The following is a 24,276-nucleotide window of genomic DNA, read 5'->3' on the forward strand; positions in this document are numbered from 1 at the left end:
GCTCAAAGGTCATAATGGTTGACCTAGAAAAGATAGAAGTTGTTATGAAATGCGAGACGCCAAAGAATAGCACTAAAGTTTGAAACTTTCTGGGATTGGCGGGTTACTATAGAAGATTCATCCAAAATTTCTCTTATATTGCGGCTCCACAAATAGCCCTGGCCAAAAAGGGTGTTGCCTATACATGGAGCAAGAATAGAAAAAAGGCTTCAGGTAAACTGAAGAAGCGGTTATGTGAAGCACCAATCCTTGTATTGCCAGAAAGAACTGATGACTTTGTGGTATTCAATGATGATTCTAGAGTTGAATTAGGATGTCTACTCACCCAAAGAGACAATCTAGTAGCTTATGCCTCGAGACAATTGAAGACTCATGAGCAGAATTACTTGACACATAATCTAGAGCTTGCAACATCATTTTTTCCCTAAAGATATGTAGACTTTATCTTTACGAAACCAAATGAAAACTATTTACCGGTCATAAGATCCTCCATTATTTCTTTGTCCAGAAATAATTGAACATGGATGGAACTACTCATGGACTACGATTCTGAGATACTTTGTCACCCTGGTAAAGAAACATTGTAGCCTATACCTTGAGAAGGAAGGTGAATCTAGAACGGAAAAGAGCTAGATCATTGAAGATTGAAGTGATCCTGTGTTGGAACCTAAAAGTGAACCTCTAGCAATCCTAAGTACATATTCCGAAGTGTGTTGGTTCCGAAAGGAAATGTGATCCGGAACCTGTCCGGAGCTGGAGAAATGAAGAGGAGAAGTATTTTGAAGAGGAACACATTCCGGAGCTAATCCTGAAGTCCGGAATGTATGCTGATCCGGATCAAAACTTCATCTCCGGAACAATGCTTGTCCGGAATGAAGTCTTTCTGTCTTTAGTGCATTTATTACTTTTGTCTTGTATGTGATGTAACGTTTCATAGGACTTAGTTTAAAGTTGATTTAGGACAATCAGAATGTCAGACTTATGTATTTTGTCCGGTCCTATGTAAACATCTGGGTTAATTCGTTGTAACATTCTCTCCTATAAATAGGAGCTTTCAATACAAGTCAACTACGGATCTTTTACTTACTTTTGGCATTTACTCTTATCACATTAAAAACATTCTTCTTGTTCTTCATTTATTAGCTTTACCTTGATCATTATCTACTTGTTCTCAATTAATGTCTTGATCATTTGTTGAACTGATCATCTAAGACTTGACTGGTCTTTCCAGTCTAGACTTGAACATCCATTACCAAGCAGACATTGATCTCAAGCATTCACTCAAGGTTTGAGTTTTCAAAGCTTGTCCCTGTGCATAGATCTTGTTCTCACAATTGGTATCAGAGCTCGAGTGGTTGTCCTTTGAATCCATAAGATCAGATTATAGTTGGTTTGAATTTACCTTGGTATTTCAACCATTTCTGTGTTAAGGATAAAAGTTCTTCTATATACCACTTAAGCTTGAAGATATCTTGACTTCAATGGCTGCTTCAAATCCTCAGCAAATGATTTCGATGCAAATCGCATATAGCGTGGGTGGCCCTACACGTGCCCCATTGCTAGTTGTGGAAGAATATGATCATTGGAAAGTTAGAATGGAAAGGTTTTTACTGGCCAAAGAGAAAGGTGAACAAATCTGGAGATCCGTCAAAGAAGGCCCTCATGTTCCTGTAAGAACAGTTGTAAGAGATGCAGCTGCTCAGGTCATGCGAGAGGATGAAGCTCGTCTAGCCCCTCTAACTGCAGATGATATTGAGAAGCTGCATGTTGATCAAGTTGCCTTCTCAGAAATGGTGTTTGGTGTTCCTCCATCACTCTTTGAGCACATCAAGCTATGCAAATCAGCCAAATAAATTTGGGACACTCTTCAGGATTTGATTGAAGGTTGCAAAAATATGAAGGACAAGCGCCTCACCACGGTTGTCAATGACTTTGACACCTTCACCACTACTCCAGGTGAATCTGTAGCCTCAGCCTCCAACCGATATCGAATCGTTGTCAATAACATGACTGCTCATGGAATTGTTCGAACTCCTCTTGAGTACAATCTCAAGTTCATTAACAGCCTTGGTAAAGGATGGGGAAATGCAAAATCCTGCCTTCAAAGTAATGGTTCTTTAAAAAAATTGAAACTCTATCAACTTTTTGATGAGCTTCAAGGACATGAATCAAACGTTTCTCAAACCGTAAGGGAACTTTCCGGAGGACCACTTGCTCTAGTCAGTTCTTTTGAATCAACCATTCCGAACTCACCTATTCCGGAACCTTACAAACCCACTGTTCCATTAACTCAGTCATCCTTAACCACCTTACCCACACACGTCTACCCTGACGATGATTCCGAAACCTTGGATTCCGAACTCTGTTTCTAACAAGAGTTTGCCTTACTCTCAATGAAATACAAGTGTCCTTTCAATCCCTCTTACAAACCATACCAAAACAGATTCAGTGCTCCTCACCCAACCCATCCTCAACCATATCCCACTCCGAAACCAAAACAAACCTTCGAAAATCATCCTGCATACAAGCCTAACCTCACTAAACCAAACTCCGCTCCGGAATCTTCTCAAAATTCCAAATCAGATAAACCAAAGATCGTGTGTCATAAATGTGGTCATCCAAACCACTTTGCCAAAGATTGTCTAGCTGATGCTCCACAAAAACCAAAAGTCAAAGACTCAGCTTATTATGTCCGAAGAGCACAAGAAATGGTTGAAAGTGAGAAGACATTTGTTACTACGGTTTCAAGAGATGTCGAAGGATATTGGTCATCCGGAGATGATGATGATTTGGTAACTGGAAGAAACATGTGTTTAATGGCAAGACAAACGGTTGAATGTGATGAAGGTTATTGGTCTTCTGGGTCCGAAGATGAAGATGATGTTGCTGAACCTCACTACTGCTACATCGCCACTAACGATCCACCAGGTCGAAGCATCGTTCAGCACGTAAAATCCATGATCTCTGATAATAATTTTGATTTGACTTTATGTGAACCTTATCTGACCCAGATCCAAACAGATATGAACACCATCTATAAAGCCTATGAGTCTGCCATAGAAGCCAGTGAGAAAAAGGACTGTGAACTAAGCCGTTTTAGATTACGTTTTGAGGATAAGAAATTGAAAATCGAGTCTCTAGCGCATGAACTTGTAATGTCAAAAGATGAATGTATCATTTTAAAAGATAAATGTGAAATCACTTATTCTGAACGAAATATTTTGATTTCGGATAACAAACGTCTCAATGCTAAAATAGATGCTTTGCATAACTCTGTAGACATGCTTGAAGCTGACATTCGGATGACTCATAATCTTCGTCATCCATGGTCCAAAGCTCCTCGTCTCGGAAGAGAGTTTCCGAAACCAATTGTTAGTCCCCTGAAGGAATTGCAAAATTTGACATTCATGGGAGAAGTTCCGAACATCAAACATTCGGACACCCCTGTGTCTCCCTTGTCACCCCTTCCGGAGGCTAAAAGACCTTTTGAGTAACTAATTCATGAGTTCCAACCAATAGTTGTCAAGTGTCCTGATTCCACGCCTCTTCCGCCTCTGATAAACCCGGACCTGAATCGGACCACGGAATATCATTATAGTCTTCCAATTTGTGTTGACTATGTTCCTAAAAGTAATCACGTAAATAACTGTGTGATTAAGGAAATTATTCCGGAAACAACTGAAATCAATGCCTCGGAATTTGTATGGGCATCTTTAGATGATAAAGTTGAAGTCTCAAGCCATGTGTCCTCTGATTCATGTGAATCGGACTCCTTAGTGCTTTCAAAGACCAAATTGGTTCCCATTACTCCTGAGTTTACAAATACATCCAAAGGACAAACTTCTAGATCCTCTCCTCATCCTAAAAGAAAACCAATGTTGAATAGGAAAGATGTTGCAGATCCCAAGGTAGAAGCTAGAAATGCTTACAAAAAGGAAGTTAAGACTAGACAAAATTCCAGGTTCCTTGCTAACTCTAAAACAAATTCATCCTGGAATTCTCGTGTCTCCACTCATAGTCAAAATTCTTTTGCTCCTACTAGAATCCTAAAAAGACCTTCTGAACCTTTTGTTCGTCCGGAACCTAAGGAAGTCCTTAACTCCAAATCACCTCAAGCTCATGTTAATGTCAATATCAAAACCATCCGAAATACTTCACCGGCACCTCGAAATGTTTCATCTGTCTTTATTGCAAAATCTGATGGCACAATTTTTAAACCGAGAATTTCAAGAAACAATGTGTCATCAAACAAATCCACAAGTACAAAAACCACTGTTTCAAAATCTTCAAACAAAAATCTTGTGTGGAAAATAAAAACATCTGTTAACAAAACAACAATTCCGGAGGTAACAAAAATTGTCAATCCTTCGGATACCAAAGATCCGAAGAAGTCAGCTCCGAACCCACAAGTAGTTGAATATGACTACTGGATAGATGAAAAGACATTAGCATTCTGTCTGTTTCCAAAGATTTCCAGTCATATCTCCCAGAAACACAAAGTTGTTCCCAAGTCACAATCAAAGTCCAAAGCCCATGCCTACGTCCCAAAGTCTAACTCGGAGCCTAAAAACTCTGTTGCTCACTAATTTTGCAGGAACTTTGTGCTTCGGAGCAAGACACAATATGGTATATTGATAGTGCTTGCTCCATGCACATGACGGGGCATAAGGATTTTCTGCGAGATTTAAAGCTTTCTCCAAATGCTGGTTACGTGACATATGGCAACAACTCCAATTCTCAAATTCGTGGTTATGGAACCCTCACCAATGGAAACTTCTCTATTTCACATGTTGCTTATGTAGCTGATTTGAAACATAATTTGATTAGTGTTGCTCAGCTCACTGACTCAAGTCGACGTGTGGAATTTTGCAAAAAGTATAGCTATATGATGACTGAAGACCGAAAAGAATGTTTGATAAAGTCACTTCGCAACAAGAACATGTACCCGCTTGACATCAACATGATTATTGGCAAACCGCAACTCTGCCTTCTCTCCAAAGCTGTTCCTAACGTCAGTTGGTTATGGCACCGAAGGCTCGCTCATCTAAACTTTCGGTACATGAATGATCTTGTATCAGGCGAAATGGTAAGAGGTTTACCTCTTCTCAAGTTCGAAAATGATCATTTATGTGCTGCGTGTGAGTGTGGTAAGCAATCAAAAAAGGGTCATCCTGTTATAATAGAAAAGTCCATCTCGGAACCATTGGAACTTCTACATATTGATCTTTGTGGACCTTCCACTATAGAAAGTCTTCATCACAAGAAATACATTCTTGTGATTGTTGATGACTTTACAAGGTTCACCTGGGTTTTCTTCCTAAGGCTGAAATTGGAAACAGCCTCTTAGCTCATCAATTTTATCAAAGGAATAGAAGTTCTTATCAAACTCCCAGTCAGGAGAATCCGAAGTGATAATGGTTCGGAATTTGTTAATTCCACCATTGAGAAATTTCTCATAGAAAAATGAATCGATCACAACTTCTCAGCTCCCTACACTCCACAACAAAACGGTGTAGTTGAAAGACGCAATAGAACACTTGTTGAAGCCGCTCGATCAATGCTGAACTATGCAAACTTACCACGCTATCTTTGGGCTGAAGTTGTGTCCACTGCCTGCTTCATTCAAAATCGAAGTATCATTAATCGTCGTCTCAACATGACACCATGTGAAGCAATGAATGGTCGAAAGCCAACAATCTCATTCTTGCATGTCTTCGGATGTAGATGCTTCATCAAAAACAACCGTGATCAGCTTGCAAAGTTCCAACCTAAAGCTGATGAACCCATCTTTCTTGGGTACTCTTCAAAATCAAAGGCTTACAGAGTTCTCAACCGAAGAACTCGTGTTCTGGAAGAAAAGTTTTGATATTACCTTTGATGTCAACTTCGTTCGGAATTCTGGCCCCACTCACATCACAACTCACATCATGGAGTCTGATGCTCCTCCGCCAGGATGTCCGAACCCTCAAACCATTCTTGAGGTTGACTTTGAAACCCTATTTGGTCCTTCCGAAACCGCTCTTGATTCCGAATCTCGATCAAGACCATCTCTAATTCCAATTCCTCCTTCGGAAGCCCCAGTTTCTCACAACCTCTCCGGTCCACTTCCGAGCCTCCCTCCATTTGATTCCGAACCGTTTCAACCTTCTTAGGTTGAGGGGGAGAATAATGCAAATCCCTCTCTTGAATCAAATGTGGATGGCTTCCAAGATGCAGCTGCCGATTTCGATGACTCTAATCCTCTCAACATTGATGAAAACGAAAATTTCTTTGAGTTTTCTTCTAATGATGATGTCAACCTCTCTGGTTCAGAAGTTCAGGGGGAGCATCATCCCAATATTCAAATCATTCAGGGGGAGCAAATCAATTCCACTGTTGATGTAGGATCTTCGGCTGCACAAGAACTCCTTCGATTGCATGTTTGGACGAAGGATCATCTTCCGAACCAAGTGATAGGCAATTCGAATGTTGGTGTACAAACTCGCTCAACTACCAACATCCAAAATGAATGTCATTTTTCAGCATTCATATCCATGATTGAACCCAAATCCATTAAGGAAGCATTAGAGCATGCTAATTGGATTACAGCCATGCAAGAAGAACTAGCATAATTTGACCGAAATGAAGTCTGGACTCTCATACCTCCTCCTCAACATCACCCCATTATCGGTACAAGATGGGTATTTCGCAACAAGCTAGACGATGCAGGAGTTATCATCCGAAATAAGGCAAGATTCGTAGCTAAAGGTTTTACTCAAATTGAAGGTCTTGACTACGACGAGACATTTGCTCCTGTTACACGACTTGAAGCTATCAGAATCTTTCTTGCTTATGCTGCTCACAAAGGCTTCAAAGTTTACCAAATGGATGTTAAAAGTGTCTTTCTTAATGGTGAACTTGACACTGAAGTATACCTTCAACAGCCCCCCGGATTTATTAATCTTTCCTTTCCGAACTACTATTATAAACTCCGAAAGGCTGTCTACGGACTCAAGCAAGCTCCTCGGGCTTGGTACGAGACTCTCACCGATTTTCTCAAATGCTCAGGTTTTCAAAGAGGAATACTTGATCCCACTCTATTCCGAAGATCAAATGGAAAGCATCTCATGCTGGTACAAATTTATGTGGACGACATCATTTTCGGATCTACGGATTCATCTATGGTTGCTAATTTTGCCAAACTTATGGTCAGTCGATTCCAAATGAGCATGAATCGAGAATTAAGCTTCTTTCTTGGCCTTCAAGTCAAACAGACTAACAAAGGTATTTTCATTCACCAAGAGAAGTATATTTCTGAACTTCTCAAGAAATACTCAATGGACACCTGTGCTTCAGCCAAGGTACCTATGGGCTTCGGACACAAAATCTTTGCCGACCGTTCGGGTGTTTCCGTTGATGAAAAGAAGTATCGTGGAATGATTGGATCCTTACTCTATCTCACTGCAAGTCGCCCGAACATTATGTTCTCAACATGTTTATGTGCCAGATTTCAAGTCAATCCAAAGATGTCTCATCTTCTGGCTGTGAAACAAATATTCTGATACCTCAAAGGTACAAAGAGCCTCAGAATCTGGTATCCAGCAAATGAAAGTTTCCTCCTGCAAGCTTACTCTGATTCAAACTATGGTGGTCTTCAACTCGATAGAAAAAGTACATCAGGAGGATGTCAATTCCTAGGTGGTCGATTAGTCAGCTGGTCATCCAAGAAACAGAACTGCATTGCTCTCTCTACAGCTGAAGCCGAATACATTGTTGCTGCCAGCTGTACCTCTCAAGTTTGGATGAAATCTCAACTCTTGGATTATGGTTACCGATTTCAACACATTCCTATCTACTGTGACTCTCAAAGTGTCATTGCAATCTCTCACAATCCAATTCAGCACTCTATGCCGAAGCACATTGACATCCGGTACCATTTTATTAAAGATCATGTTCTAAATGGCAACATTGAACTTATTTTTGTTCCATCTGACGATGAAATTGTTGATGTCTTTACTAAGGCATTAGACGAGACCAAATTTAATGGGTTTCTGAACAAAATGGGTATGATGATGGCTAATCCTCAATTCTTTCATGAGACATGTTCTCTTTGATAGAGGTATTCATAAGAAAAATTTGCTCCAAACTCAATTATTCTTACTTCGGAATTTTTTTTCTAAATACATAGGATCATTTTACCTGTCTTTATCACTGATTATCCCTTGAATTTTTTAAGTTGTACAGTTCATTCTCTTCATCACGACTATCAAGATCAACCATCATCCGAATCTTTATTTCGGAACTCACTTCATAAAGGAATTCCGGAAATCCATTCCGGAAAGGGAATTTTCAAAATGCTCTGGAATTTCAAAACATGCTCCGGAATTTCAAAACTTGCTCCGGAAATTCAAATTTGCTCCGAAAATTTCAAAATGCTCCGGAATATCAAAGTTGCTCCGGAATTTTCAAAATTTGCTCCGGAATTTTAAAAGTGCTCCGGATTTTCAAATTTGCTCCGAAATTTTAAAAGTGCTCCGGATTTTCAAATTTGCTCCGGAATTTTCAAAAGTGCTCCGGAATTTTCAAAAATGCTCCGGAATTCTCAAAATTTGCTCCGGAACCTCTTTTTTGTCAATCATATATGTTCCGGAACACAACTTTTACCCTCCGGATCATGCACTGTCCGGAACAACTCTTCCGGAATACCAAAAGGTAATAAGGCGAAACGGTTTTCTCAACGGTTACTTTTCAGGGAGATCCTTATCCAATCTTCCTCGATTTGCGTGACACGATTGCACGCCCTCTAAACTGGAAATTGAATTGACGGTTACATTCTCCTTTTTTAGCCCAATTTTCCTTGCCCTTTCACCTCACATGTCTAATCTCACTCCCAAACATTAAATGCGACCCGATGGATCTCGGACCCTCATCATTACCTTTTTCGACCCGACCCATGTTTCCCTACCTAGAAATACTCTTTCACGTTTCCTTTTACCTCTTGACGCTCTCTTAACTCTCAAACCTCCAAACATCCCTCACTGTTCTTCGTGTTCATCAAGCTTCCTTCATTCTTCATCAATGGAGTCTTCAAAGAACCCAACTCAATCTACACCACCTCCCAAGAAATCAATCGCCAGGAAGAAATCATCTAAAGGATCAAAGGGATCATCCTCCTCTGCCGATCAAGAACCCTTTCTTAGTGACACAACTCAACTGTTCTCCTTAAACCCTCTTGACTACGATGAATCAATCAGGATAATGATTGAGTTCCTAGCAAATCATCCTCTCTCCATTCCACTTACCAAAACCCCTGATCCTCCACTTCCACTCTCTCATCTTCACCGTGCATTCACTAGCATCAAACTCGAAGATGGTGTTTTGTTAACCACCATTATTGGTGATCACACCATTCCTGTCTACAAATCGACATTCCTCAAGGCGATTGGAATCACACCGAATCCTACTAGTTTCGAAGTTGTTGAACCAACGGCTGAAGAGTTTCAGACGTTTCTAAACTTCATTGGGTACACGCAAGACTTTAGAGCAAAGGATTTCAAGAAAACAGCTGTTTCTGGGCTCTGGACCGTTCTTATGCATCTCATCATCCGAGCATTATCTGGAAAACATGGCGGTACTGATACTTTGAGCAAAGATTGACTGAATGTAGTCTTCAACATCTACTCCGGATGCAACAATGTCGTAGATCTTCCGGAAGTCTTGTGGCAAGACTTCTGCAAGTTCGCCATCAAAAGGAAGCCGAACGAGATTTCGAGCCCTAGATTTTGGGCTCTGACGATTGAACAAATCTTCAAGGAACTCAACGTACCCATTCCAGTTAGCACAATTCCTCCGGAGGTATGTGTCTCTTTTAAAACTGTTAAGGCATATAGAATTCCGGACCAATCATCTTTTGGTCCGGTCAGACGTCTTCCGGACAATATGTTGGCCATCATTCCTTCCGATTCTCCCAATTTAAAACAACATATTGAGACTTCGGTTGTGTTCGACCCAACACAACAAGCCCCGGTCTCTATTGAGCCTACTCCGGAAGAGGCCATTCATACTAAGTCCGGACCCAAAGTTAAGCAACCAGCCAAACGAAAGGCTTCACCTACCAAGCCTAAGGCCAAAAAGAAATCCAAAGTCAGTGCCCCCTCTCAACATGAGGCCACCCATGACATTCCGGCTGATTCTGGCCGTCCGCACACCCCTCCTGCCCACTCATCTGAGGTACCCCTCAATGTTTCATCATCACAAGCACACACTCACGGGGAGTCTCCACATATTACACCCTCACCCTCCCAAAAGGGTGATGTCGGTGTTGAACAAAGTTCCTTGCAGCTCCCTGGAACACACCCACGTGTCAAATTTGATATTCCCATTATCTCTTCCACACGCACACACTCCGGAACCATTGTTCCGGAACCCAAGCATCCGGAAGGAGGAGCAGTATCTCCAACTTCCGATGCCACAACTGGTCTGATACCCGGAAGGCGTACAGGACGACCAGGCATTAATGATCCTTTGTGGGAAGATTATGTGAACAGGGCCGCATCTCGACGTTCGGACCTTTCTTAAGCTCAAGTGGAGTCTACTCTCATCTCCATGAGGAACAGGGCCATCCAAAGCAATTTGCCCTATGTCCCTCCTACTGACGCTGACGCCATCAATGAACTCACTACGGAGCTACCCCCAATCACCAGTTATCAAAGCGTGTTCCACACTTATCCGGAAGAAGAAATCTCTGAAGAAGTTATGTTGGAAGAAGAGGCAACAACCATTCCGGATGCACATCTCATGACCTCCGTTCACTACCAATCCAAAGCATTCGTATCCAAGTCTGCCTTTGACTTCAGATCCTCTTCCACTACCACTCCGGACGATGGTTCCAACTCAAACCTTCAAGAAGATGATGATGCAACCAAACCAGGTCCCGAATCACTCTGATTCTGATACAAAATCCTCAGCTGGTGATCACATTGACCCTTTCGCCCTTCTGGAGATCCGCAACAATGTCTCTGACACTATGGATAAGGTGTCATCTGTAGAGGCATCCGTAACAGAACTAAACTCCAAATTGGATCAAAAAGTCTCCGGACTTGATTCGAAACTTGATGCCATTCTCCAGTTCATCTCCCAACAATCTGGACCATCAGTGGCAGAAAGGGAAGCCCAACTTCATCAGTTGATTTCCATCCGGCTGAAGCACACTGTTGAGCGACTTGACTCCAAGTATGACGCTCTTGTCGAAAATTATCTCAACACCATCTCCTCAATGCTCAAGGTTCATGACGATCTTGTGTCTGCCACCAACGACCTAATCAAGCAGACTCATGTTCGTCATGGGAAACAAATTCAACGCCTGGAGAAGGAGATCCGGAAGAAGGATGAGATGAACCTCATTATTCAACAAGTCCTCATCAAACTCATGCGATCAACTTGGAACATTGTTGATGTTCCGAACAACAAGTTTTATGAGATGATTGTCATCCTCAGCAGCACATTCAAGCATCTCTCCGAACAGGTTCCCACTGCCGCAGCCTATGACACTCTTACTCTTCAACTCTCCACAGGTCTTCAGAAGGTTTTCTCCAAACTTGATGATATTAAGGAAGACTTGACGCTTGCACCGGTCTCAAGAGTCACCGATGCAAGAGGGGGAGAAGGCCCAAGTAGAAGATGGGAACCAGCCTCGAAATTCACACTTAGGGATGAGGACCTCGATTCTGAAGGTGAAGATGTTCAATTTGTCTCCGGAATCCTGGGAATCACTGAAGGAGACGAAGATGATGAAGGTAATGAAGCCTATATTCCGGATGAAGCTCCCAAAGGAGTTCTTGGTCTTCAAGCTCCAAAGCTGACCACTCCGAAGGAGTTAACTGAGGAACAAAAGAGGATCTGGTCTGTAGTCTCCTGGCCATCCTCTCTTCCGGACGCTTTTGAAATGGCCGTCAAAATGGCTAAGGCAAAATCATTCCTTACAGCTCAAGCCTTCCGAGCCACTCCCTCTGTGTTGTCTCCCACTCCTATTCTGGAACCAAAAATAGCTCCAATTGACCAAGGCTCTCCTCTCCGGACCCCAGATGAAATTTTGGAACAACCGCTTCCAACTCCCACTCCGGAATTCATCATTGATGAGAACATGAAGATGGTCGTTGATGCACTTCAGAGAGACAAAGGGAAGGAAGAAACCGATGACTTCCGAACATCAAGCCTTCCACTCCGGACCTCCTCTCAAACAATAATATGGATGGTCTGAGGAGGAAATTCATAAGGCACTAGAGGACAGCATCCGGATTCAAGCTTTAAAAGACAATCCCGATCCGATGCGTGGCATCTCTCCTCTTTGCCGTGAAGGCATCCTTCAAGCACAGGAAATCATCCCAACTCTCTACTATGACCTTCCCACAAATGACACTGATCAACTAGATCTTCCTCTCTCTCATTTCAGCAAATTCTACACGAAGTTTGCTCCGCTCCACCCAAACGATAATCCGGAAGTGATCATCCGGACAGAGCGTGAAAGGCTCAAAACCTTCTATGCCAAAAATGCTCAACCCTTCAAGGAACTATGGACAAGAAAGAGGATCACCAAAGTTCATGGATTTGGAAGAAAAATTTTAGTAAAACTTGAGTTGAACTGTCCTCTGTTCCGTTTCCATCTCCTCCGGAACAAGCCAACTCCCCGGACCGTTACTGATGCGGATTTTCCTTCAATGAATCTGAACGACATCCTTACCCTAGCTGCTTACTTCAGAGAAAATCAAAAGGATGACATCAGTATGGGTGCCGACCACGCAACTCTCAGCTTTCTCAAAGATTATGTTGTTGAGTTCTGCCGCTGTGATTACGAACTTGATCACCTCTACGGAACCGAACAATTCGTTGCAAAAATCGACTTTGTTCTTCCGGAAGCTGAAATTCTTGTAGATGGTCCGATTGAAGAACCGGTTCTAGGGTTTGTCTACACCACCAGAAGAACAAACAAGGACTTCTTCCGAGTCCTTGACAAACACCTAGTACCTACCAAAGCTCTGAAGAAGTTCATATCCCGGGCGTCCAAGTCTGATGCTCCGGAACAGGTTAAGGCAAAGTTTGTAAGTCAACTGACTTGGTACATTGTTGTGCGTGAATGGTTGTTCCGAGCATACACCTTCATCAAGGAATAAATGAACTAAGGTTGTTGGATTGCTAAGTTCACTTAGGGGGAGATTGTTGGAACCTGAAAGTGAACCTCTAGCAATGCTAAGTACATATTCCGAAGTGTGTTGGTTCCGAAAGGAAATGTGATCTGGAACCTGTCCGGAGCTGGAGAAATGAAGAGGAGACGTATTTTGAAGAGGAACACATTCCGGAGCTAATCCTGAAGTCCGAAATGTATGCTGATCCGGATCAAAACTTCATCTTCGGAACAATGCTTGTCCGGAATGAAGTATTTCTGTCTTTAGTGCATTTATTACTTTTGTCTTGTATGTTATGTAACGTTTCATAGGACTTAGTCTAAAGTTGATTTAGGACAATCAGAATGTCAGACTTATGTCTTTTGTCCGGTCCTATGTAAACATCTGGGTTAATTCGATGTAACATTCTCTCCTATAAATAGGAGCTTTCAATACAAGTCAACTACGGATTTTTCACTTACTTTTGGCATTTACTCTTATCACATTAAAAACATTCTTCTTGTTCTTCATTTATTAGGTTTACCTTGATCATTATCTACTTGTTCTCAATTAATGTCTTGATCATTTGTTGAACTGATCATCTAAGACTTGACTGGTCTTTCCAATCTAGACTTGAACATCCATTATCAAGCAGACATTGATCTCAAGCATTCACTCAAGGTTTCAGTTTTCAAACCTTGTCCCTGCGCATAGATCTTGTTCTCACATCCTGACGATTGTAGAAAATATCAACGAAGCTCAAAATAGGGCTTTAGCCGAGAAGGATAAGAATGAGGAACGTCTAGGCAGGACATTAGTGTTCGAAGAAAACAAATAAGGGTTAAAGACATTCCAGAATCGTATTTGGGTGCCAAAGATAGGCCATTTATGTGATCTTCTTATGCAAAAATCGCATAAAACCATGTATTCTATACACCTAGGCAGCACCAAAATGTATTTGAATTTGAAACCCTATTATTGGTGGCTGAGAATGAAGGTTGATGTGGCAACTTACGTGGCTGAATGTGTGACTTGTTTAAGAGTAAACGTACAACGTCAGAAGCCATATAGAGACTTGGAGCGTCTACTAGCACCCATGGGTATGTGGGATAACATTACCATGGATGTCATAACCAAGTTGCCAAGGAAAAAGAAGGGACATGACATGATTGGGTTATTGTAAACTGATTGACAAAGAGTACACATTTCATAGTAACACGAGAAAATTGGTTTATGGAGAAGTTGGAAAAACCTACGTGAAATAGGTTGTCAAAATTCATGGAGTACCCTTATCTATCGTGTCAGACAGAGGCAGACGATTTACTTTCGTATTCTGGAAGATTCTGCAAAAGGACATGGGTATGAAGTTGTGTTTTAATACTGCCTATCATCCATAGACGGATAAATTGCATGGAAAAACTATCCAAACATTGGAGGATATGTTGTGGGCTTATGCTTTGGAATTTGCTGGTAGCTAGGATGATCACCCACCATTAACAGAATTCGCCTATAACAATAGTTATCACTCAAGTATCAAAATGCCTCCTTACGAAGAATTATGCGGAAGGAAGTGTCGTACACCATCTTGTTGGTTAGAATCATGAGAGAAACACTTTGTGGGAGCTAAGATAGTTCAAGATACCATTGATAAACTTAAAGTCATCTGAGAAAAAATGCTAGCTGCTCAAAGTCGTCAGAAGAGTTATGCATATAAGAAGCGACGACCTGTATTATTTGGGATCGGCAATCAAGTATTACTTAAAGTCTCTCCATGGAAGGGACTTATTGGATTCGGAAAGCATGGGAAATTGAGTCCCCATTTTATTGGTCCATTCAAGGTACTACAGAAGACAGGGAAACATGCTTATAAGCTTGAATTGCCACCTCAACTGGAAGGTATTCAAAATACCTTTCATGTTTATTATTTAAGGAAGTTTGAGGGAGGAGAACCCGATATGATCCCACTTTCATAATTAAGGATTGATGGGGATTAAAGGCTGATCAAAGAACCTTAAGCAATCATTGATTGCAAGAAAAAGAAGTTACGACACAAGATGACTGACTTAGTGCTAGTGTGATGGAAACATTCGGTAGGGCCAAACCTCACCTAGGAGACAGAGAGCGGCATGAAGGGTCGTTATCAACATCTGTTTGATGATGCATGATTCCCGAATGGAATCATCCTAATGGGGAGAGAATTATAACACTCGCGTTTCTTGTTAGGCTTAGTTATCAATATGTAACCTTGTCGTTTAACTATTGTAAATTTTTTTAGAATAAATGAAAGTGAATTATTCATATATATATATATATATATATATATATATATATATATATATATATATATATATAGTGTGTGTGTGTATGTTTATGTGAATTCTATATGTATTAGGAGTACATGATATCTGTGTAAAATCTTACGTCAAAACATAATAAATAAGGGTAAGATATAAATTTAAAATAAAAGATTATTTTGGATAAATAATCTAAACAAAATTCATAGTACTCTAAAAGTAACATTGGCGTTTTTGTTGACGAACCAAGGAGATTTGTGTAATTCATGATTATATTTACATTCATGTTTGTCATCAATTTGTTTAGAAAGGAAGAAAAGCTTAAATAAGAATGAAATAAGATTCGATTGATTGATTCTCAATTGCAGAATCGATAAATCTCATAGATCGTTCGAAGAAGAACGTTTTTAAATGCGAAAAAAGTTGAATCAGAAAAAATGAATCAATAGATGAGAATAAGAATGAAATTCCTTAAACGATTTGACGATTCCCGCTCTAATACCACTTGATGAGTCAATAAATCAATCAAGTAAATATTACAATCAGAAATATGAACAAGAGATGTAAATAAGATCTGGTTTCAGCTCATACTATTTGGAAGGTTGTAAAGGTACAAGTGCTAGTGTTATATGTGTGAAAGTTACAAATAACGTAAGCAACAACACTATTTATAGTGCCTTGAACAGATATAAAATGAAGAGTAAGACTTCGACTATCAAAGTGTTACAAAATAGTTGTGCCTACTAAAATACATAGATATATCGAAGGTGCGTAACCCTCCATATAGACTGCTATAAGAAACTTTGACTACTTCAAAAGGAAGACTTCGACACTTCGATATCATCACCACATCTTTTGACTCTTCAAAGACAACTTTATAACTTCAACTATGAAGTTATAAATTATCTGCAAAACGACATATGTACGTCTTGATCATAGGATTTGTAGATGTGGTGGAATGACAAAATAATGGTATACGATGTAGCATGCAATAGCAACAATGAGATTGTTTAACATGTGATAGATTCAACAATTTATTAACTATAGTTTGACTTTTTCGTTAAGGTAGCAAATCCGAACCCAAAAACCGAAGAACTGACCAAACTGAAACCATAATAGAAACAAGCGATGGTTTGGGTTTGGGTTTTTCAAAAACAAAATTTTTTGGTTTGGGTCTAATTTTTGGATATGTTAATCCGATAGAAATTGAACCGAACTGATTTTATAAAATGTTTACAGGAATAGATATTTTATGTATATAATAAATAAGTTTTGCGTAATCTGTACATAAATAATAGGTCGTTGAAGTGGTTAAGGCGTTAGACCTTTGAACCTAAGCTTTAAGGTTCGAAACCCAACACCTGCATGTCCCCGTTTTATTTTTTCCAAACAAATTGAATCTATCCCACTTCGTTGCAACAACAAAAGCCAACCCCTTCTTCATGCTTATATAAGGGTTTTATTTACTATATTGGTGAGTTCATCATACGCACATTGCCAAAGGGATGTAACGTCAGCTCCTCTTCATGCTTATAAAATGATAGTTCAAGTTTAAGTTGGTTAAAGTTGGTCTAAAGTCATTAAAACCAGAACCGAGACCCAAAACCCATCTGTTTGGGTTCAAACTGTTGAAAAACCAATGTTATGGGTTTGGTTCGAATTTAGGCCAAAGCCGACCCATGCACACACATATTTGTCGTGTATCGAGCTGTATACCGAACACAAATGTTGTACCCTCTACCGCCTCCTGCTCAATGAGAATTACTAAATGATGTATTTGTGGTTTACCCCCTCTGTAACTTCAATATTTACAAACTTTTTTAAGTTTATGTGTAATGTTATTTGTATGTCATCCACTAATATATTTTCTAATTAATGTAACCTCCATAAAAAATTCTAAACATCACAAACCCCCTTAACTTGGAGCTTACAAAATACATATTCCTGATATCCAAATACCAAGTGTGATGTGTCTGTGTATAGTCATGGTTACATAGAACACGATGAAAAAAAAATCATTTCAGACGGATTGCATATGAAAGTGTTGTGAATGTTCAAAGTTGGCTTATTTGTCTTATTTTTTAGTGACTATCTTAGTTTTGAGCTAAAAATGAATGACTTCCTGACCTCCAAAGTAGGAGTGTGATATGTCATTGATATGCCTTGTTACAAATAACAAAATCAAAAAGAATTAAGCCAAAGATACTTCGTACGAAAAAGCTATAAAGTTCCAAAGTTATAAAAAAAAATTGCAATCCACATCTGCAAAAAATGCGTATATTTTCGCAGTTAGCAGGCGCAAAAACAACGTCATTTTGATATTCAATAAAAAATAGTAATAAATTTTTTGCAGACCACTTCGTTTTTATCATATATGACTTAGAAAAATAATGGTCATTTTCCATTTTTATAGCTATTTAAAAAAAATGTTATGGTGATTTTCTGAATTATTTTTAGGTATTTATTGAGGCATTAAAATGTGACGAAAGGGCTAATAAAATAATATAAATGTTTGGTTAAACCACTTTTTGGAATGAAGTATCTGGATGTTTGTTACCAACCCCACATGTATTAACGGAAGCAAAGATTCTCTACTTTCAAGTTTCAACAACAATTCTCTAGAGAAATGTGCAAGTAAACAACTATTACGTATTCGCCTCTAATGATTTTCCTTTAGAATAGTAATAATTATATTAAAATAGGTCCTAACTAGATGTTAGAGATAGCCTTAAAAAAATGATTAAGGAATACAAGTTATAGAATAGCAAACTATAAACGTTTTTATTGGAAAAATACATCAATTGTTCTAATCTAGATGTGATAAACTTGTCATGTTCTTGATTCAAAGATAGGTATTCGGTTTTATTTGTTCGATGATCATGGATTTGGAAGGTTGTTGGTTATTGAAAGTTTGGTTGTTTTTTGAATGCGAAATGAACATATAGAATTAGATATAGCCATGGTAATTTTTTATTTCTAAAATGAGATAGTATTATTTAATTTGGGTGAGCCAATAACTATTTTTACCCAAGATGTACCAAATGGAGGCATTTTGCAAATTGACAGGAAATCATTTTGCAAATTGAATGCGAAATGAACATATAGAACTAGACTCTAGTTTCGTTTTCACAACCACAAAGTAGCATAATGTTGAATTTACACCAACGCTTCTCTTCAATAATGCTCTTAAAGATGGAGTTCAATTCCAAACAAAACAATTTATTTTCTTGGGACTCAATTTAACCAAGCTAACTCACCCAAATCACATGAACAAATTTTCGATTCAATGTCTTTCCTTAGAAAGTCAACAGTGAACTCATCTCAAGGGTCGCCATCCGTGTATCACGAGTCATTTTCTAAATTAAGAGGAAGTTGTATAATCAAATTACAATATTACTGCCATTCGTCAGATTCTATAGGACCTGATGGAGTTCCAATCTAGTTCCAACTCCAATGCATTAAATTTCTGGATCTATTTATTGTAATTAAAATATATCTAAAATTCGTTGATTCTACATAAATCAATTATACTTTTCTTCAAATTTGGAAATTTTTATTATTAAAATTTCAATCAAATTTATCATTTTATATTATTCTATCAACATAAGATATTATTATTATTATTATTATTATTATTTAAAGACATTAATATTTCAATCACTGCCACCTTATATTATCTAAATAATTAAAAAGTTGAAAAAAAACCGCTAGTATACAACGTAAACATGTTAATGTCGTTGATGGTCCCCATGGTCTAAGTCAATTTGGGTGATCAATTTCTACCTCATTATTTTTAACTCGGAACGTTCCTATAGTATGTTTTTGTTACGACTTTAGTTCAAGGCAGATGTAAAAAAGTATTTGTTCTAACTAATTTCTTTTTTAATTAATTTACTTATTTATTATAAAATTAAATATATAATTAGAAAAAAATCTAATGTGTTCCACCACCCTTTACTATTCAACCCAACCCAATCCACCCATCACCCTCTTTTTCTACTCGGTTCCTTACCCTCTTCTTCATTTCCAGATCTTTTTGTCCGATTACTTCTTCTTCTTCCACAAGCCACCAATAAATGCAATCAATCCATATAAAATCAAAACATAGCCAAACTAGAAAAATAATCCCTGCAAACTTATGAAAACTAGTAATAGAATCAAAACACAGTTAAATCCAATCATGAGACCTGAAAATTCCATGAAATCAAACCCAATTAATAGATGATTTTAAGTACACTTGGACCTGCACCATCGAATGTATAACATATGTGCACAAATCTAGAAAATAAAAACTCGATAAACCCCTCGACCTTCTACTCAATCTCGATCTGCTTAACACCATCTCCAGTCCCGAGATCCTCCACACTCTCCTCCCTTGGTTCTAATCTTCATAGATGTTAGCAGTGAGTACAAGAGAATTGATTTCAGATAGTGAACCGACGAGGATAGAATCTTTTATGAAATACACCAAATGCTAATAGTGAAAGAGAATCAATATAAGTTTAGAATAAATGATGATTGTTACCTTGAATTAGTGATTGCAGATGATGAATTCTTGAATACATAAATACTTTTTGTTGAGTTTGATTCTCCAGATTGGGTTTTTATGGGTTTGTTATCGATGGTAGATGAGAGAGACGGGATGGTAGGATTTTGGAACAAAGTGAGAGGAGTTATGGTGTCTGATACATGGGAGACATGGTCGACGGATAGGGCGGTGAACACCGGTGGTGGATATGAGAGCATACTACTAGAAACCTGACCTTCTGTGCTGGAATTAGCGATGGAACCCTTCTGTAGCTAATTAGCGTAGGTTTTCCGAGGGATCAGCGATGGATTTCACAAAAATCCTTCAAACTAAATTAATTTCAGAAATTTAGTGAGGGGTTATCGAGGGCCTAACAACGAATTGACCTATCTTTTTCGACAAAAAGAAACCTCTGGCTAATTTGTCACAAATTAAAGATTTTTAGCTAGGGAACAACGACGGATTTCATAAAGACATGGGATTTTTTTCTTGGGTCTCGCCAATCGATCGCTGAAAGGCCCATGCCTTTTTTTTCATTTCGCGCTATTTTCTTTTTTCATTCCCTCGTTTTAATTTCATTCTGTTAGAGAGCCCTAAACACGATTTCCTCCCAAAGCCCTAAATCACAATGCGTTGACTCAATTCCATCCTCCACCCTAGAAATCACCTCCACCACCATCCAGATGTGTCATCTCTCTTACTTGCATCGCCTCTCATTGAATTTTACTTGAAGTAACGCCAAAGAACAGCCTCGTGGATTTCCTCTCGGTCTGTCTTCGCTCTTTGCTGATTCGTGGTTTCCTGCCAATGCCATTTGATCTGTTGGTTGCTATAAAATTGTGGTGGTCATCCCATTTAAACTCTTTGTAACGCCCGTAGATTCGGGTAAGACAATTTAGAGATAATAAGCGTTAAAAATGATTTTTTTAATAGAAGATTATTTAGGACAAATAAACTTAACAAAAGTTATAGTATATGTGAAGAGGATTCCATACATATAAAGAACGCTAAAGTCCAACTTCGAATGAAGAAGTTATGCTTTTTTGAAGTTTCACGATTAAACCGGCACGTCTCTACATATCGTAAAAAGTGAATTTTTGATAAATTGCTTTTTAGCCTTAGTAATCTAAACGAAACGCATAGTATTCGTTAAATCGAGAGCGTGCATATAGAGAACGTCCAAATCTGACTTTAGTAGAGGAAGTTATGATTTTTCGAAGTTTCCGCGTTGTAGTACGGGCACATAAATCGAATTTCAGATCGGCTGATTTTTAGCCGAAATGATCTAAATGAGAATTGAATATCTCATTAATAGGAGTTCAACGATAAAAATACAGTAAAAAACGGAGCCGTATGTACAAGTTATGAATTTTACACAGTCATTAACAGTGTAATCTTCTCAGACTGTTAAATTTAAGATCGGTCGAGAACTAGATGATGGGATCAAAAGAAAATTTATAGTACTCGGAAATAACTACGCGAAGATATAAATAACGTCAAAATCGTATGCAAAAATTATGAATTGTTGAAGATCTATAGTTTTACCTGCGTCCAGTGCCACGTGTCAGCACCAGAGGCGAACCGTTGGTGCCTAAGCATGCTCACGATGTGAGAGGCATGTCTCACGACATGAGAAGCCCCTGGGCAGCCTATAAATAGAGTTGAATATCACTCATTTCTTCACACATTTCGATTATATTCTCTCCCAAACCCCCAAGGTCCCAAGGCCTTTCTCTAGCACTTCCTAAGTGTTAGTAGCGAAGCACCGGAGCACCAGAAAGCCCCGAGAAATGGAGCTTTCGGTGTAGAATTTTTGCTAGCATAGAGTCCAGTTCCTCACTAAACCACATGTAAGTTGAGTTATGATTACCGTGCTCTAAGTATAACTTATGTTTAAGTTCATTGTCGTTATTATGAACATATAAACAAGATTTATTAGTTATTTTAAGTCGTTATATTGATTGATCTACTTACAAGAGAGGTGTCTAGAATGGTCACGTTGGCTTGGTTGTTGGATTTCAGAAAAGTTATACGCTGAAATGATCATGCCTCCCGACTGTCCTGCCTGCCTGATCCTTACTTGATAGATCTTGGAATAGACTCTGAATTAATGATGAATCTAGGCTAATAATTAATCGCAAGAAGTATTAGCCTAAGACTCAGTGATAATAATACTAGGTTATGTCGAAGGAAAAGACAGTTGCTAGGAGCGAAGCGATGTTCGAGTTTCGAGCCATCACTTTAACAAGTGAGTGAATAGTTAGTTTCATCTTACACATAGATATGAAGTATTTAATATAAATACATGGTATATGTTCGTATTATCTATGTACATGATATCTATTTTAGATGAACGATTTATACATGTTTTACTTGATTTAAACTGTATATGTATTTTTATACCTATAATATATTGGGTAAAGATGGGTAGATGAAAGATGATATAGATGATGAAAGATGAAAGATGATATAGATGGTGAGAGATGAAAGATGAAATAGATGATGAGAGGCCTTAACTTCAAAGATAACGTCATCTAGCAGAGTATAGATGACAACCATAGACTATTCTAGACAGTCCAGTGGAATGCTAGCAGACTCGCAACCTGTAGGTGTTTGTGAACCATGTGTTCATCAGATGTAATCTAAAAACCCATTGACATATATTGTGGGTGTCCTCCGTAGAATAATATATTCAATAAAGAAGGTAAACCCTAGCAGCTATGGACTTAATTCCTATTAGATAAACACCGGTAGATATTGACTTAGTGCCTAATAGATAACACTGGCAGTTATGGACTTAGTGCCTATTAGATGACACTAACCGCTATGGACTTAGTGTCTATTAGATAAACCCTGGCAGCGATGGACTTCGTGCCTATTTCTTAGGACAAAGCCTTAGGATTAAATATAGAAGAATACCTATTGACAAATATCATGGAGGAATCCTTGAACTAGTACTGTCAGCATAGATGATCCTTAGGGTAGATCCTTAAGAATAAAGAAGATAATGGGGATGAGAAATTGGGTTAATTGTTTGATGATTAAACATATTAGTTATATTATTGTGAGTTGAAAACCCTATGTACTCACCAGGTTTCCCAACCTGACCCACTCAGTTTATTGTATCATAGGTAGTGATATGAAAGATACATTATGCTGAGAGATTTGAGGAGTGTTAGGCCATTAGTTCAATTACTATAAGGCTTGTAATATTTCGTTATGCTTATGTTTCTTTATTGACGATGACATCCCAATGTTTTAATATAAATAAAAATACATTTCTTCGGAAATGATTTGATAATATCTTTATCATATTTTTGGAAATAAATTCCGCTATACTATTCTTCAAAAATGATACTCTTATTTTTAAATAAGCATAAACAAATCGGTCTTTTCCGGCCGTGAAGTAGGGGATGTCACAGTTGGTATCAGAGCATTATTTTAAGCGAACTAGGAATTTGTAGGATTTCTAGATTTAAACTTATAATGTTAAGCAATGATTTTGAGATAAGTGTCTACTATATTTAGGAAGTATGCCTGAATAGACACGAACACTAGCTTATTTAGGGAAGATCACTAAAGTGCTTTTATGTGCTAAATGATTTATGTTGGATTAGGTGTCTAAGTCCATAACTATAATTTGTATGTACTTGAATTGATAACAGTACAGTCCTTTTGGGTTGCCCTCAACCTAGCAACTGGACAAGGAAATTATGAAAGGAGAGATATTAATTTATAAGATTAATAAATTAATATATATAAATGATTTATTAATATGTTAAAAGATTAATATATTAATTAGAAATCATTATGTTTAATTAATAGTTAGCCAGAAATTAATCAGAATTAATTTTGGGGTTAAAAGAATTAATTATAAAGTGTAGGGACTAGTTTGCAATTAACTAATAGTTGAGTGGAAGGATCCAGAACCCCCTTGGAAGGAGGTGGACGAAATCCATAGGGGAAACCCTAGAGATTTCGTCCAAGGGGTCCAGATAAGGCCCTTGGGTTTTGCTTAGGCCCTAAGCAAAGGATAATTAGGGTTTTCCCTAAACCCTAGATCCCTCAGCTATTTAAAGAGCCTCCTGGCTCACATTTTAGGCCACTCTATTCTTTGGAAGATATCTAGGCCGAAATTGCATACTCTCTCCATCTTCTCTCCTTCTAGTTTCTTCCTTGCTAGTTCTTGGGTGTGATTACAATAGAGGCATTACACTTGTGGTGCTAAGCTTCCAAGAAGATCAAGATCAAGATCAAGATCAAGGGAATTGTCAATTTTTTGCTATAACAATTGAAAGGTATGTAACTCCTAAAC

The sequence above is a fragment of the Lactuca virosa genome, chromosome 6 (assembly GCF_052849685.1).
Source record: "Lactuca virosa cultivar CGN04683 chromosome 6, Lactuca_virosa_CGN04683_v6, whole genome shotgun sequence".
Taxonomy (NCBI): Eukaryota; Viridiplantae; Streptophyta; class Magnoliopsida; order Asterales; family Asteraceae; genus Lactuca; species Lactuca virosa.